Below are 14,916 nucleotides of genomic sequence, written 5' to 3' on the forward strand. Positions count from 1 at the left end.
ACATACCGTATGATGTAGTTAGCTGACGTGGAAAATACTAATCCAGGCGTTATAAGATCTGACATGAGTCAGCAACGTCTGAACTGTCTCACACCCATCAGGACAGGACAGGACAGGCAGCATTCCATTCCATGTACTGACACCTGTAGGTCAGGTGATACAAAAAGGAAGACGTGGATCACTAACATAAAGATTGATTGGTCAAAATGAGAATGACATTATAATGGGCCAATGGGGAAAAGTAGGTGGAAGGTGGGTATACTCTAGACCACAGGTGTCAAACTCATTCCACGGAGGGCCGAGTGTCTGCGGGTTTTCGCTTCTCCCTTGTCCTTGATTGATGACTAAGGCTGTTAAATAGTAATAAAAAAAACTCCCCACACCTGGTTGTCTCGGGTTTAATTGAAAGGAAAAAACAAAAGCCTGCAGAAACAAGGCCCTCCGTGGAGTGAGTTTGCCACCCCTGCTCTAGACTGACAGCGAACCGAAAGACACAAACATGAACGAGATGCCAAGTGTAGACACAAGCGTAACATTTTTGTTTTCAGTGGAAAACAAAAATCCACAATTGAACTTGGAAATGCCATGCCTTCTGGAGCAACCTGAAAGTGTCGTGATGGCTCACTATCCGTAAGTATATAAATATATCTTTCCTTTGATTCCTTTCCACAGAAACCCCCCCCCCAAAAATGACAATATGGGTTGACACTACTTATCTGGGGGTTTTTCTAAAATTAAACATTGTTGTGTGTCATAACCGGGTTATAGCTCCCATCCAAACATTGTGATGAATATTTTTGCATGTCATAGTCATCAGTCAACTCCATGACACTCAAAAGTTACATCAACCAGTGAATGCTAGCGATGGCTAGTTATGCTAGATTTGCTACCAGTCTGTCTTAATGAGTGTTAGCATGCTAATAGCAGGCCCTGCACACAAGGGGTACGCAGTAGGTTGATAACAATGAGCCAAATATGTTGTATGAGACATTTCAAAGAACATTCCCAACTAATGAGAAAACAGTAGTGGTATTTTGTTTAAGAGAATGAATGTGATTGAACAGGGCAAACTTGGGCAGATTTTTACTTCTGTACTCCATTGACCACAGAAACCTCATGCTGGATGTGCTACAGCATCTGATATCATAAAGATTGTCGTTATGACCAATCCTAAAATGACAAAGAAAGATGTTGTTCCTTGTATTTCTGAGAAAAAAAATGACTAGATCAAATGTGCGTATGGTGGCACCTGCTACAGCTTGAGTAATGACAGCACTGGTGTTATCTTGAAAGTGGAAAATATCTCTGAGTGACACAGCAGTTTAAAGGTACTACCGCCATCTTAGTAGCACTTTACATTACAGCACGGCATAAAGTGGTGATAACATGGTAACTCACCATCAAAATAATGCTATTGTGAGTTACAAAAAATTGTTACTATACTATTACCATGTTATTACTGTAATGTAAAGTGCTACCAAGATGGCTGTAAAGCAACACATGTAAAGTGCTACAACCATCTTTATAAGCCACAGATTATGCATTTTAAACTATTACCACTCAGTACACAGATATTTTTTATGACAGTATAAATTAAGGACTTGTTACATTTATAACTTTTCTTTACGAAGGACAAAATAGAAACCTACTCAACCAGGAGGAGGGGGGCACTGAGTGTTTATGAGTTCCATTTGTAATAATGATGGATTTGTTTTTATTTCTCCTTCATGTTTCTCTACAGTAAGAAGAGGCCACTGTCTGAAGGGAGTGGTGTGAACTCTCCCAGTAACACAGACAGTTCTGCTGATAGATGCCCTCCTGAGGAGGATGTGGCTGCTACATCAACCAGATCCCACAGTGAGGGGAATGAGAACCACCAAAGGTATGACCTACATTTTCACAATATGCTTATTGGCATCAGGAGACAGAAAGCCATATATTTTGAAATCTTGAAGCTGACATGCAACATTATTGAAACTGTACCAAAAGTGGACTAATATTAAACATACTAATTATGGAGGACATGGTTGTCCTATTGTTATACATTTCACGTGTAAATCCAGAGTCCATAGTTATTTTCTGAATCTTTACTAGAAGATGTTGCTCTCTTTGACCCCTCACTAACACGTTACAAATTGTAAAACAAATTTTTCTATTTTGATTCTCCTTACAGAGGAAGCCCCAGTCCTGCTAACATCAACGTTCCAGATCAGTCAATGGACCTACCAAAACAAGTTGAAAACAAATTACGTGATACATTTTACCTTTTACAAACAAAAGTTTGCAATCAAAAGATGAATGCTGAATATACATGGGCATACTTAAAGTCAACTCATCTGTTTGTTGCAATTTTGGAACCTAACAATATAAAGAATAAGGAAAACAAACCTCGAATAATTATTAGTCATAGCATAGAGTTACTTCATGAGGAAGTGAAAATAATGTTGGAAAACGAAAAGCAATTGCAAAATACAACATTTTCTATATATTTGCTCAACTCCCCTTTGCAAATTACAGGTCATAAAATAATGGATATAGCAGAACTGAACAAGTATGGCATAAGTGCTAATACAGACTATCTGATGGAAAACCAAAACATCTCACATAATTTTGAAAACATTAGAGAATTACTTGATAAGTACTACTCATTACAAACAAAAGGTTACAAGAAGAAGTTTGATACGCAACATGCATGGGCATTTATAGAGTCACCTTGTGGTGGAGAACCGGTTTTTGTTGGTTTATTTACATTAGAAGATGGGAAGAAGAAAGGAAAGGACAAAAATTGTATTATTCATACCGAAGAGTTACTTCTTCAGGAAGTAAAACAAATATTGAAAAACAATGAGAAATTGCGAAATACGAAATTGTTTATCTATACGCTCAACTCTCCTTGTTTGCAAAATTTAGGTCATGATTCATGCATGGATTTACTGATTAAGGATTCAGAAGAACTGTACAAATCTTATGGTATAACAACTATTGTTGGATACAGCAAATGGTACGGTTTGACTGGACAGTTGACAACCTTTCTAGATCCATATATCAGCTCAATCAATCACTTTAATTTGATAATCAGTAGTCCTAATTATGAAAACTATCGTGACAAATTTGCCACTGAGTATAACAATAAGAAAAGCCATGACTCTAAATCTAATTTTGAAGACAGAGAACTTCCAAAGCAACTTTATATTTCGAGTAAACTATTTCTGCCCAACAACATTTCAGAAGTACCTTTCAGATTGCAACCTTTTAAAGACATCCATAAGCAGGTAACAAATACATTTATGTCAATTAGAAATTATCATAAAAAAGATTTGAAAACCAATAATAAAAAAGAGAAAAGTCTTGACCTACGTTTCCACATACCCCATTTTGGAACTCTTAATCAATTCCATAACGTTGGAGAGTATCTGGCTGAAAAATTTGACTTGATAAAACACATTGGTAATGACTTATATCAATCTGAAGAAAATTTCAGAAATTGGTGGACTAAAACAATTGCAGACGAATATACTACTTTTCTTCGAGAAGACATTAATAGACGACTTAGTGAAGATAAACACAGAATCACAGTCCTCGATCACATCAAGAATAACACTGCAGAATATTTACAGTTTTGTCACGTACCACTAAGCCCTTTCCACAAACTATTATGTAATGCATAATTAATACATGCAGCTTATTCATTTGAGGTTGTGAGCTAATGTCACGTCCTGACCATAGTTCTTATGTGTGTTGCTTGTTTTAGTGTTGGTCAGGACGTGAGCTGGGTGGGAATTCTATGTTGTGTGTCTAGTTTGTCTGTTTCTGTGTTCAGCCTAATATGGTTCTCAATCAGAGGCAGCTGTCAATACGTTTTAAATTGCATAAAGTTGGAAAAAATTAAACACACACTCAATGGGTCTGTAGACAAATTCTATGCAATGTGGGATCCCTTCTTTTCTTATGTTAAACGAATACATTTGTGATGTATATTTATATATTGGTGACGTAAGGCCAGGTATGTGCATACACGACATCTTTGATGTTAAGGACGGTATTATCTGTACTAGTTGACCCATAACTGTTTATGTCTGTCTCTCTATGTTTTGCTGTATTGTTGTCTTTGATGTGCTGTTTTATACTACTACCAAATAACTTACAAGTGCAATTATTTTCTAAATGCTGGTATTGAAAATTAAATAAACAAAGTATAAAAAATTAATAAAAAGCTATGAACATCTTGGCCATGTTCTGTTATAAATCTCCACCCGGCACAGCCAGAAGAGGACTAACCACCCCTCATAGCCTGGTTCCTCTCTAGGTTTCTTCCTAGGTTCTGGCCTTCCTAGGGAGTTTTTCCTAGTGCTTCTACATCTGCATTGCTTGCTGTTTGGGGTAATAGGCTGGGTTTCTGTGCAACACTTTGTGACATCAGCTGATGTATTTATATAGCCCTTCTTACATTTGATTGATTGATTACACTTCCGCATGTACTTCATTGTTATCAAGAAATTATTTGAAAATGCTATTGAAATAAAAACAGCTGCATTGAATAGAATTTCACTGAACAATTATTAGTTACTAGTTATTGGCAACAAGGTAATACATAATTGAAAACTAATGATAGATAAAGACTTATTTTCTTTATTAGTAGCATTGTTATTGGTATATGACTGTCATTCAGTCCATGTTAAATACCATTATCTCAGCACAAACATCTTATCCTTTATAACAGTGGAGTATTGATAGTTGGCACAAAATATATTCATGCAGAATATTCTCTCACAATGAGAGTTCCTGTACACAATAACACTGATACCAAACACACAACAACAATAAATATATATTTTTTTTTATTATAATAATAATATGAACACTGGTTAAAATAATGTCAAGTAGTGTTGCCATGACAGCAAGAATGTGTTTACAGTGTGTGCCATCTTTTCTTCAGTGCAAACTGTAGCAAATCAAAACAGAATAGAAAAAAGGAATTGCTATGTTGCCGTGGATAAGGTAACCAGCCTGATAGTAAGGGAAGAACAGACAGGTTGGGACTACATGACTTCAGTTTGGTAGTTACCAAACACACACTGTCAGAATACCTGGCTGAGGAATTCCCCTTCTCTACTGAGCAATGTCCTACAGTACTGGGACAAGGAAATCAACTGTTATTTGGCTATCACTGACCAATTAAAATGCCTCTTATTGAGATAGAAGAGAGAGAGAAATTCAGAAGAGATTAAACACACAAGTAGCACTTTTCACAGCATAAGGCCTTACAGTGAGGCTGAGGTGCCTCCTCTTAAGGAAATGCAATATGATTTGTCTAATAAGATTTCAGATTAAATCCCAAAGAAAGAGAACAAATACAAATCAAGTTTTAAAAAGCGTGAAAAAAACAAACCTTTATTCAAGAACAGAGTGATAAGGCAAGCAAACTCATACAGTCAGAGAATGACTATTTACATACAGTGTGTACATGTAATACATACATACATACATACAGTGTGTACATGTAAGTACCTCTGCAGTCACTTCAGTAGTTTGAAAACGGTTATGTCTCCCCCTACTGGTTCAAACCAGTGTCACAATTCAGACAGCGGCAACACACAAATGCAGTAGTCTCATACACTCAATTACAGAGCACTCCAAATAAACCCTTCCCCAAGCAATGACATGTCCCACAAAAAAACAACCCCTAATGCACACCCAATCCACAATCAACCCCTTAGGTTCCAACCCAAGACACACACTAGATTTGAGAGAAGCACATGGTGKAAACTCAACATACCCTACAAGGAAGCTAGGTAGAGTTCTTATCACATCGTTTTTAGCCAAATCCATGCAATCCTTTGCAACCTACCAGAGTACCAGCAGTACCTAGGGAGATTGACAAGAAGTGTCTGAAGGTAGGGACAAGGTCAGGGGTAGATTTCAGACAAGGCAATAGTTTCTAAGGGGCAATGATTAGGTGCCTTGACAGAGTCTAAGTACCCTGCCTGCCCAACCAGTATGCTATGGATGAATGTCTATGTCTTTCTGAAGTAAAACACYAGCAGAGCACATCACTTTAACAGCTTTATACCCTATTGGGAGACAGCATTACTTATCCAACTAAGATGTAATAACTWGTCCACRGMATCCTATCTAACAGGGTAAGACAGTKTCCACCATGTTTGAGGAGGCTACAGTCAGAGATGACACATTAAGAGGATATGCTAGCAGAGCTGCTCTCCTTATTGTTCAGAGAAACAATGATATGATCCAGACCCTARAATAACACAGATCTGGGCCTGTATACATAGAGAGTCTCAGTAAAGGGCTGATCTCGGATCAGTTTGGCCTTTCAGACCATAATTGATAAGATCATATGGAAAGGTGGGTTCCTGATCCCAGATCAGCACTCCTACTCCGAGACGCTTTGTGGATACAGTCCCAGAAGTAGAGGTCAGTCATGGATAGCTAACCCATTCAGGAATAGAAGTGAAAACACTGGACAAAATACTGTGAAGTGACAGTCATACATTATACAATACCTAGTGTGACARTCATATATTATACAATAGTAGTAGATCCCTCAGATATGTGCCTAATAGGGCACTACACCACCCTGACACAGCCAGCTCTGATAATATAAACACATTGAAATAAGACAGGGATCCATAGTGGTGTTCCATAATGTAGCCTGGTGTCAACAGAGCCTACAGTAGCAGTGTTGCTAACAACCTACATCAGCCTACAGTAGCAGTGTTGCTAACAACCTACATCAGCCTACAGTAGCAGTGTTGCTAACAACCTACATCAGCCTACAGTAGCAGTGTGGTGATAACAACCTACATCAGCCTACAGTAGCAGTGTGGTAACAACCTACATCAGCCTACAGTAGCAGTGTGGTGGTAACAACCTATATCAGCCTACAGTAGCAGTGTGATGGTAACAACCTACATCAATCTACAGTAGCAGTGTTGCTAACAACCTACATCAGCCTACAGTAGAAGTGTGATGGTAACAGCCTACAGTAGAAGTGTGATGGTAACAGCCTACAGTAGAAGTGTGATGGTAACAGCCTACAGTAGAAGTGTGATGGTAACAGCCTACAGTAGCAGTGTTGCTAACAACCTACATCAGCCTACAGTAGAAGTGAGATGGTAACAGCCTACAGTAGCAGTGTGATGGTAACAACCAACATCCGCATACAGTAGCAGTGTGGTAACAACCTACATCAGCCTACAGTAGCAGTGTGGTAACAACCTACATCAGCCTACAGTAGCAGTGTGATGGTAACAACCTACATCAGCCTACACTAGCAGTGTGATGGTAACATCCTACATCAGCCTACAGTAGCAGTGTGATGGTAACAACCTACATCAGCCTACACTAGCAGTGTGGTGGTATCAAGCTATATCAGCCTACAGTAGCACCATGGTGTGTTGTTGGACACAGTGGCAGACACATCATAAGACAAACTAACAGCTCTAGGGATATAAAGCTGTTCCTGCTTTAAAAACAACATTTCTACTGTTAGGAGAAAATAAGGTGATCTATATAACCAAACCACCAAACTGTATGGTGTAACAGCTTGACTGTATAATCAATAGCTATGATTTGCATTTACATGTGTAGACTATGAGGAGAATGTGTATCTCTCTCTCGTTAGTTGTCAGTCGGTGTTGCGTGGCCCTCCACAGCACAGAGCCCAGTGGCTGATGGGATAGGACAGAGCAGACTACAGTAACTGCACTACATGTTACCACAAGCAACCAGGAAGACATGTCACAATGGTGATACGAGCAACCAGGTGGACTTGTCTGGAAGTGTACAGAAGCAAAACGATTCAATAAGATAAACCCTGGCATATTGACCCTACCCTGCAAACATCCTTACAGAGTAGACAGCCAACACACACATACACACACCATATCCTTGACACGTTGCATAAACCATCACTGAGCATATACCTCTCCGATACAGTGTATTGGTTACAGTAGCGGATGTCTCTCATCGTGATGTGCGTTTTGTCCTATATTTTAATTATATTTATTTTGAATCCCAGCCCCTGTCCCCGCAGGAGGTAGGCCCTCATTGTAAATAAGAATTTCTTCTTAACTCACTTGCCTAGTTAAATAAAGGTGAAATAAAATAAAAATTGAGCTCAGGTGCCAAACAGGTACCAACCTGCTAAAATCAATTGGGCATACTTGAACTTGTCAGTAAAGAAAAAGTCGAGCCTCGAAATGAGCGACAGAAAAGCTGCGACAAACAAGCTAAAAAGTACAGTCAATACTATTGAAATGGACGTTAAAGAACTTAAAAAGGAGAACATGTTTCTGAGAGAAGCCTTACTTGGAATACAGACTAGATACGTGCTCCAACGTGTACACCGTTTCGGACAGAGATATGAGCGCCCAATAGTTGGCAAATTTGCATTCTTTAAAGATAAAATAATGGTTAAAAGCCTGGGCAAAAGACTCGCTGGCACGAAAATGGGAATGAATGATCAGTTCCTGAAGGAAATTGCAGAACGGCGCAAAGTTCTGTACCCAGTTTTCAAGGTGAATAAATGTAAAGGGAAACATGTAGCTCTCGTAGTCGATAAACTGTACATTGGTAACCAACTGTTCCGAGACACCAAGACTCCTCCATGGCCATTCTAAATAATACAAAGTTCCCATAGAGGAGTCAAATAATAACACCCAATAATATCCATGGTAGGGATTGTAACAAAATAAAAACCAGGAAAACAAAATACAACAATTGGTAAAGAAATAAACTACAGATACAACATTCCCTACCCTGAATGGTAATGTAAAATAATTAGTATTCGACTATCTATTCATAGTGTTTATAAATAGATAAAAGCATTAGAAGAAAGCATCATTATTGAAATAATACATCTTCAAATAAGAGGAACTGGAACACAAAAGTACTTCAAAGCCCGGCATTAGGTAGAAATCAACACGGTAGAGATAAAACACAGCAGAGGACATAGAAGGCACAGTATGTGGGGATGTGCGGGTTTATTGTGATGGAAGGTGGGATGTGCGTTTTTGTGTTTGGAAAGGTCTTTAGTTAAGTGAGTGAAAAGGAAAAATGGTTGCAAATGCCAGAGCCCACGTGTGTCTGCGAGCAGGAGTTCAACATATCTCTACCATGTTGACCGGAGACATATGTCTCACATGCACCACTAATCATAGAATGGAATGTGGCTGTAAAGTCTTATCACCAAGACATCACTTAATCAGTTACCAGCCCGAGCTTCAAAAGACTCCTCTCAGTTAACTCAGAAAGGGAGAGAGACTTCTAAGAACCTTACTGTATTTCATAAAACAACCATTCGTTCATAAACATAACATCATCTTGTAATTCTGCTACACAGACTTGACTTTGGTTAATCAAATCTCCCCATTCTTGCTAAATTTTGCATGCCTTCTCAAACAGCTACAACTGTATAAACATTCGCACATCAAGTCTTCTCTTGAGTTGGGCTCGGGGATGGAACAGCTGTTGAAAATCTGAGCTTGTGGGTTTTTGTGGGGCAAGGGCGGTGTGTGTGTGTGTGAGAGATCCCACATCTGTTGCTATGGGGTAATGATGTTAGGAACAATACAGGATGCATCACAATAATTGTTTGCTAAAAATGTAATTTTTGTAATGCAAATCAAATTGTATTAGTCACATGCATCGAATACAACAGAACCTTACGTTATGTAAATGATTAATACCCTTAGCCTTGGCCACACTTATCTTTTTGCCTTGCACTCATTTTAGCTTAGTTTCCATTTTCTTATTGGCACAGACATTAGGGCATAGATTCTACTGGTGGCGTGATCATAGCAATGACACAAAAATAAACAGACATGCACACTCCTAATGCAGGTGCATGTCTTATGGTGCCTATAACTGATTAACTAATGTGCCTGTCCAATGGCCTTCACAAGACCAGGCATGACCCAGAATGACTAGGCCTGTGTTGATCCAGCTTTGCACAATCACATGGATTCTTCTTACATTCTGTTTACATGTGTCTAATGCTTAACCCTATATTAATTCTGCTTACTACTTCTAAGAAAACAGTATAGATATTGGAAAATCCCCAAAGTACTGGAAAATCCCGACACTATGCATAGATAGCAGAGAGTAGCAGCGGCGTAAAAGAGGGGGTAGGGTGAGGGAAATGCAAATAGTCTGGGTAGCCACTTGATTAGATGTTCAGGAGTCCTATGGCTTGGGGGTAGAAGTTGTTTAGAAGCCTCTTGCCTTGCGGTAGCAGAGAGAACAGACTATGACTAGGGTGGCTGGAATCTCGGACAACTTTTAGGGCCTTCCTCTGACACCGACTGGTATAGAGGTCCTGGACGGCAGGAAGCTTGGCCCCAGTGATGTACTGGGCCGTACGCACTACCCTCTGTAGTGCCTTGCGGTCGGAGGCTGAGCAGTTTCCATACCAGGCAGTGATGCAACCAGTCAGGATGCTCTCGATGGTGCAGCTGTAAAACTTTTTGAGGATCTGAGGACACATGCCAAATTTTTCAGTCTCCTGAGGGGGAATAGGTTTTGACGTGCTCTCCTCACAACTGTCTTGGAGTGCTTGGACCATGTTAATTTGTTGGTGATGTGGACACCAAGGAACTTGAAGCTCTCAACCTGCTCCACTACAGCCCCGTCGATGAGAATGGGGGCGTGCTCGGTCCTCCTTCTCCAGCAGTCCACAATCATCTCCTGTCTTGATCACGTTGAGGGAGAGGTTGTTGTCCTGGCCCCACACGGCCAGGTCTCTGACCTACTCCCTATAGGCTGTCTCGTTGTTGTCGGTGATCAGCCTTACTACTATTGTGTCTTCTGCAAACTTAATGATAGTGTTGGAGTCGTACCTGTTGTATAATGGGCTGTTGTATAATTCAAACCCATTTTTAATAGAAAGCATTGGATTATTCACATTGAGTCAGACAAATATTACCAACTTGGGCCTCCCAAGTGGCACAGTGGTCTTAGGCACTGCATCGCAGTGCTAGCTGTACCACTAGAGTTTCTGAGTTTGAGTCCAGGCTCTGTCGCAACCGGGAGGACCATGGGGTGGCGCACAATTGGCCCAGCATCGTCTGGGTTAGGGGAGGGTTTGGCCGGCAGTGTCCTTGTCCCATCGCGCAGTAGCGACTCCTGTGGAGGCCGGGCGCAGTGCACGTTGACACGGTAGACAGGTGCATGGTGTTTCCTCCGACACGTTGGTGCGGCTCGCTTCTAGGTTAAGTGGGTATTGTGTCAAGAAGTAGTGCGGCTTGGTTGGGTTGTGTTTCGGAGGACGTCCGGCTCTCAACCTTCGCCTCTCCCGAGACCGTGCTGGAGTTGCAGCGATGAGACAAGACTGTAACTACCAATTGGATACTATGAAATTGGGGAGAAGGTGTACAAAACTATATTTAAATATAAAATAAAACATTACCACCTTCAAATACCATGGGAGATCAATCGGTTACCCTTCTTGAGAATCCGTCTATGCCACCAAATATTACAAAGCCATATCTGTTGAAAGATCGTTTCGGACAGTTTTGGATACTTGCCAAATCAGCCATCTTGCGGTAAAATATAAGCGACAGCATTGTATGGGCTATGAGTTAGATGTTTAAATGTGTACCCCCGAGCTGAAGGGGGTCTAAGCTTTGGTGTCCACATGTAGGAGGGAAAGAGGACCCCGAACAGAGTATGTTCTTCTAACAGCACCTCCAAGTCGTGCCATCTCTCCAACAACAGACACCAATGTTTCAGGTCAGGCAGTTTCTGTGCCCTCAAAAACACCTTTTAAGACTAAGTCCACCTTTTGTCCCATTGTCCAGAATGCCGCACTAAATACATTTGCAAGGAGTTGAATTTTGATGTGGAGAATCTGTTGAAGGGTAAAATTGACTCGGACCAAACAAGACGTAACCTTTCTAAGACAGAGAGGGATGCAGTTGAATCATTGACCATAAATGGACGGATTGTGGTTAAAAAGCAGGTGGCGCTACAGTAGCATGGAGTAAAGACAAATATGTGACAGAAGCCTACTGTCAATTAGACAATGATGAATTCTACCAATCTTATACCTTCAACCCTACAGAGGACCTAAAACCTGAATTGAAAGGTATTCTCACAGAAGCTAAGGAGAATGGCTACAATTCAGACAATGAGTTCAAATGTATTTTAAATGGCAGTCCATTTTTTTTTCAATGGCATCTTTTTATCTTCTTCCAAAAGTCCACAAGAATCTTGAAAACCCCCCAGGCAGACCAGTCATTAGTGGTAATGAAAATAGACAGAACCCATCTCTAAGTACATTGATTACTTTATTAAGCCTTTTCTGCCGTCACTCCCATCTTCGAGATACCACAGATGTATTAAGGAATTGAACAATATAGGTACAGCTTCTTTTTTAGTCACCATTGTCGTGTCTTTGGCTATGCCGGATTAAGTGATATGACATGCTATTCTATAAAATCGTTTCTCAGTAATTAATATTACCTGATTGAGCTAATCATGTAAATGTAATTAACTAGAGAGGCGGGGCACCACAAAAAAATATTTATAGAGCTGTTATCTTCCGAATAAACTCTTAAAGACCTCGTAATATTTTACATCAATAGCAGTCAGTATTAATCGTCACCTTATTTCAGTCTCATCTGAAAGTTGTAAATTCTTGGTTATCTTCACGAACCCTGGCTAACAAGTTGAATCAGCAATACACAATTGGGTTGATTTATTTATTTACTAAATACATAACTAATCACACAAAATTACATATACACGGAATGAATCATACCTTGATTCCAAATTACGTCATAAAGGAAAACGTCTCTAGCGAGCGGAACAGATATGACAGCTTGTTACACAAAAGAAAAGGGGCTGGGTTTGAGTGAAAGAGCGGGAAGACTGAGGAACAAAGGGCGAAGCTGTGCTATCATAAATACAATATCTTATGCATTCTAAATTACCGCCCATTTGGAAAGGAAAATGCAATAAATATTTACTCTGAGCTGCGCTTCAGTAGGTTGGTGGTAGATGGAAGGCCGTGTTGCCAAACCGAGTCCTTTGAAGAATGTCTCTGGTGGTCAATTGGATGGTGGTAGACGGGATACTCTGTCTGTCCTAATTTACGTTTGCAGCTGCTGTTGCTAATTCAACGTCTAGGAGTTATCACTTGTGTAGTGAATAAGAGTTCAAAGTTCATACCATTCGCAAACAAAGCTCACGCTGATGTTGGCTTCGTTCTGTAGTTATTATCTGAACCATTCTGACATCGGACTGTCGTCCTCACATCCTCGGAACAGGAAGTTAAATTTTCGTCAATGGCTTATATAGTGGAGGGAGAAGGGTGTGTCTGAAAAGTTTATAACCCATGTCTCTTCACAGGGGCGGGCCACTGGTTGAGCAGAGCCCTAAACTTATGGAAACCCAAATCTCTCATTTGGAAGCTAAAATTACATTTCATCTCTTCAGAAATAATTTAATATTCAAACATTTGAATTGAACAACAATTCCAGGTGAATCTGATAAATCTGATGTGTAGACTTTCCACAGTAGAGTTTATGTCATTCTATCATTGATGAGAATGTGCCAGATGACAACCGAACTGACATAATATACCGTAAGTACCACCGCATGTTCACTTGGTCGGATTACCAGAATATAGTTCATTTCCCCCCAGCTTCTGATGTTCCCAGAATCTCTATGTTAACCAAGGGGTTTTCTAATGTCACATCAGTAGGGTAGAGAGAGGGAAACAGGGGGGAAGAGGTATTTATGACTGTCATAAACCTACCCCCAGGCCAACGTCATGACACCATGGATGTGGTGTCTCTATACACCACCATTGAACATGAACAAGGATTGGCAGCTATGCACCATTTCTTGAGTACCCGGCCTGAGACGGAGATGCCTCCCACAGAATGAATTGTCTCACTGACTGAATGGACTCTTAATAATAACATCTTTGTCTTTCAGGAATGTATTTTTAAACAAGTCAACGGATGTGACATGGGAGCTTGCTACAGCCCTTCCTACGCTGGTTTGAACTTAGGTAAATGGGGAAATGATTTCATTTTCGATCCTTCTAAAAACCAGATTATATGGTGGGGACGCTATATTGATGATGTTTGCCTGTTCTGGTCTGGCTCAGAAAATGAACTTATTTCCTTCCACCAATACCTTAACAGCATTAACCCTAACATCAAACTAACTATGGAGTACAGCAAGGATAACATTCAGGTTTTGGACCTTGACATGACAAAGGTTGTTTGCACACATCAATCTTTAGGAAGCTTACAGATGGGAATACCATCTGAGGGCAGACAGCTTTCACCCCAAAAGGCTAAAAGAGAACATTCCATATGGCCAATTCCAAAGAGTCCGCAGAATATGCGATCAGGAAACAGAATAAGTGTTAAATATGCTGAATTGGAGAATCGCTTCTTGAATCAGGACTACAGCTCTCAGGTCCTGAAAGATGCAGGTATAAGGGCCGGATGATTTGACAAAGATCACTTGTTACGAAGGGGAGCGCCTCGTGATGCATCAGAGAGTGTACTTAGTTACAAAATACTGCATACAGCACTGAAGCAGAGAACAATAAAATAATCATTAAAAAATAATTGGGGAATCATCCAAAGTGATATGCTACTACACCAAGTATTACCAAAGCCACCAGTCACAAGCTTGAAGAGATGTCCTACCCTAAATGACAAATTAGTCCACAGTTATCTTCCTGGTGACTCTCAAAAAAAACTTGGCTAGACCACAAACCGAGGGGCTCATTTAAATGCAACCAAATATATTTTGTTGACACAGCTTCTAAAAAATTGAGTATCAAGTCAAGCATTTCATTAATTGCAACACCACTCATGTCATCTACAGATTGGAATGTCCACAGTGCAAGGTGTTATACATTGGACGGACAAAGAG

At 40.1% G+C, this 14,916-nt stretch overlaps 2 long non-coding RNA genes across 2 annotated transcripts; one reads left to right on the plus strand and one right to left on the minus strand.

The window, feature by feature from the left end:
• Nucleotides 1–444: 444 nt before the first annotated feature.
• LOC111967361 (uncharacterized) lies at nt 445–2,388 on the plus strand. The gene is made up of 3 exons (XR_011480306.1): nt 445–630; nt 1,742–1,882; nt 2,174–2,388. It is a non-coding gene; the product is annotated as an uncharacterized lncRNA (long non-coding RNA).
• A 2,228-nt stretch (nt 2,389–4,616) lies between these two features.
• On the minus strand, nt 4,617–6,574 carry LOC139028129 (uncharacterized). The gene is made up of 2 exons (XR_011480308.1): nt 5,478–6,574; nt 4,617–5,443 (listed from the first exon to the last, which is right to left on the minus strand). It is a non-coding gene; the product is annotated as an uncharacterized lncRNA (long non-coding RNA).
• Nucleotides 6,575–14,916: the final 8,342 nt, after the last annotated feature.

Source organism: Salvelinus sp. IW2-2015, linkage group LG8 (genome assembly GCF_002910315.2).
Source record: "Salvelinus sp. IW2-2015 linkage group LG8, ASM291031v2, whole genome shotgun sequence".
Classification (NCBI taxonomy): Eukaryota; Metazoa; Chordata; class Actinopteri; order Salmoniformes; family Salmonidae; genus Salvelinus; species Salvelinus sp. IW2-2015.